We start from the raw sequence: 2864 nt of genomic DNA on the forward strand, positions 1-2864 counted from the left end.
CTAGCCGGTTTCGGTTTATTCCAGCGGTTTATCGGTTAACCGGCTGCTATGTCAGTTTCAGGAAACTGACAGTTCAAATCTAAGAAAAAAAAAACATGGTTTAAAGATTTTCAAACCTACCTACAGGCTACATACATTCCCATTCCATACATAATCCAAATTCATAACATTCTTAAACACAATTCAAAAGATAAAGATTAGTAATTCAAAAGATCCACAGTCTCCATAACATCTGAACAACATCGACACTTTCCAGCTATGCATCCACAAAATCAACTGATAGCTTCAGACTTTCCAGGGTTGCTGACTGCATGTATATGAAAATGGCAAGCAACTGGTAGTTAGAATCTAATTCACGTATATTTCCACTAATCATGATGGCAAACAATACATGAAAATGCTAACAGTGAAAAGACGTGACATGTAAACACACCATCAGGAGGACAATGTATCTTTCTTTGCTAACTGAACAGGTAATAACTTAACAGGTTTAAGAGGCACTAAATTAGCACATTAAGACTTTAAATTAAATCCAAAGAAAACATGCTTCCAATTGGTGAGATGAATTACCTTGGTACTCCTTAGTCCTCAACATCATCATCTGTTATGTTTACGAACATGGATTTAGAGAGAGAGTCCAAAAATTCTGCAATGAACAAATGCACGATCAGTAGTATACAGTGAGTTGAAAGAGAAAAAATTGAAGATTGTTTAGGATTTTCTGAAATTCAATTAGGGAAGAAATTAATGATGATGCTGAGATGATTGTTAAATTTAATCAAAGTAAAAGAGAAACTGAATTCAATTGTTTGGCTAGAACTAATTCAGAAGTAGAAGATTTATCTCTCAATAGCATACAACAGAGTTACAGTTCTTGCAACTTAAATCCCCAACCCAATTTTGACTGTTTAGATCCAGCCTCTAAATCTCAGGAGCATGATAGACATTTCAAAATGGTGAAATCCAGTCCACTTGCAAAATCCAGAGAGTTACAGCAAGCACTGGAATTGTTGCTTTACCTCCAAAAGATAAGTATCACAAACTCTAAACTAATGATTTGAAATGATAAAGCTTGATCTTTGACCTTACAACTCACAAAATAAAGCGAATGATCTATAATTCCTATATGTGACTTATGAGCTAATTATATGAAGTTTTATGAGTCACCCATAAGCTGACATACATGAACTAGATAATCTGAACATTTTGTGGTATGTCATCAATAAGCTAAACTGCTATACTACAAACAAATTAACAAATGAAATAATACCTGAACTAACTTCCTCTTCTGGTCCCAAGGAAGAAGTATCAAGATCAATCGGCGTCTTCAACCAATTTTGAGCACAAATCAATGCCTCAACTGTTGTGGGAAGTAAAGAACTTCGATATGGATCGAGAATACGCCTCCCAGTGCTAAAGGCAGATTCAGATGCCACTGAAGAGATGGGTATAGCCAATATATCTTGCGATTAGTGCCAAAGTAGGATACCTAGTCGAGTTCGTCTTCCACCAACCTAAGATATCAAAAGAAACTTTCTCTTTCCGCGGTTCTCGTTTCTCTCTCAAATAAGTCTCCAGCTCATTTTTTCCTTCATCATCAAAACTTTCCTCTTCTTCTCTTGCTCTCTCTGCCATAAGGGCGGCTGCAGCACAATCTCCTTCATCATCTGGTTCAGCGCCAACAGTATTACCACCACTACTATCTGTTACAACTGTTGAGTTTCCAGCACTCATTTGGACATCCCAGTATTCTTCAAAAAGTGCCTTAAAGTCCCTCATTACAAGATCCATTAGTTCTGTTCTCAAATAACCACCACCAATTCCTAACTGGCCAAGAAGAAACTTCAATCCTAATTCTTTATCTTGTGGATTCAATAATACAACAATAAACATAAGATTGTTCATCTTTTCATAACGTCCCCAATACTCGTTATATTTACTTTGCATTTTAAGACCCATGCTAGAAAGAAATGTATCTTTGTGATTTGCCCATGTGTTTAAAGTTCGATGAATAACACTCACATGAAACAAGAATTCGTGTGCAGTAACATGAGTAGAAGCAGAGAACTTGACAGTAAAATCAAAAAATACCTTCAAAAACTTCGCGAAGGCTCTAGCATACGACCAATCTGATGGGTATGGCGCATGCAAAGGAGGTGCTGATGGGGCCTTATCAGAACTTGTTCTCTTGCGTTTCTTTCCTCTCTTTGCAGTAGCAATAACTTCTTCATCAGAACTTAAGTCTGCATCTTGGTTTTCATCCACATCCCAGTCAGGTTGGTTATCAACGGTGGAAGTACTAGAAGTAGAAGAAACTAAAGGAATTTGACTTTCAACAAAACAGAACTTCTTCTTGAATGCCTTGTCCTCATACTCTAACCTCTCAAAAGCTGGCTGATACTTCTCAGCTGAGTCTAACATAGTAAATGTCGAATTCCAACGGGTGTCTACATCTAGGACCAAACCCTTCTTGCATTCAATCTTCTCGTAAGTGACACAGTCCAAATTTTTTCAATCTTGCAGGAGAACTCATACAATACTTCACTACTGCCCTTATTCTCTTAATTGAGATGTCATACTCCTTCATTCCATGCTTTACAACAAGGGCAAGGACGTGAGCAGCGCATCTCACTTGTAAGAAACCCTTCACTAAATCTGAATTCTTTCTGAGTACTTGGTTTTGCAGATATGTTATAGCTACATCGTTGGCAAAAACGTTATCTAAAGTTATAGTAAACACATTTTCGATCTCCCAATCTAACAAGCATGTTCCTATCATCCTACCAATAGTCTCACCGCTATGACCTACAATTTGGATGAAACTAATGATCTTCTTGTGCAACTTCCAGCTAGCATCTATCCAA

General features: G+C 37.2%; 1 long non-coding RNA gene across 1 annotated transcript; it reads right to left on the reverse strand.

Annotated features, from left to right (window-relative positions):
* Nucleotides 1–241: 241 nt before the first annotated feature.
* Nucleotides 242–1434, reverse strand: LOC113361977. The gene is made up of 3 exons (XR_003365470.1): nt 1271–1434; nt 571–646; nt 242–307 (listed from the first exon to the last, which is right to left on the reverse strand). It is a non-coding gene; the product is annotated as an uncharacterized LOC113361977 (long non-coding RNA).
* Nucleotides 1435–2864: the final 1430 nt, after the last annotated feature.

The sequence above is a fragment of the Papaver somniferum genome, chromosome 3 (genome assembly GCF_003573695.1).
Source record: "Papaver somniferum cultivar HN1 chromosome 3, ASM357369v1, whole genome shotgun sequence".
NCBI classification, from domain to species: Eukaryota; Viridiplantae; Streptophyta; class Magnoliopsida; order Ranunculales; family Papaveraceae; genus Papaver; species Papaver somniferum.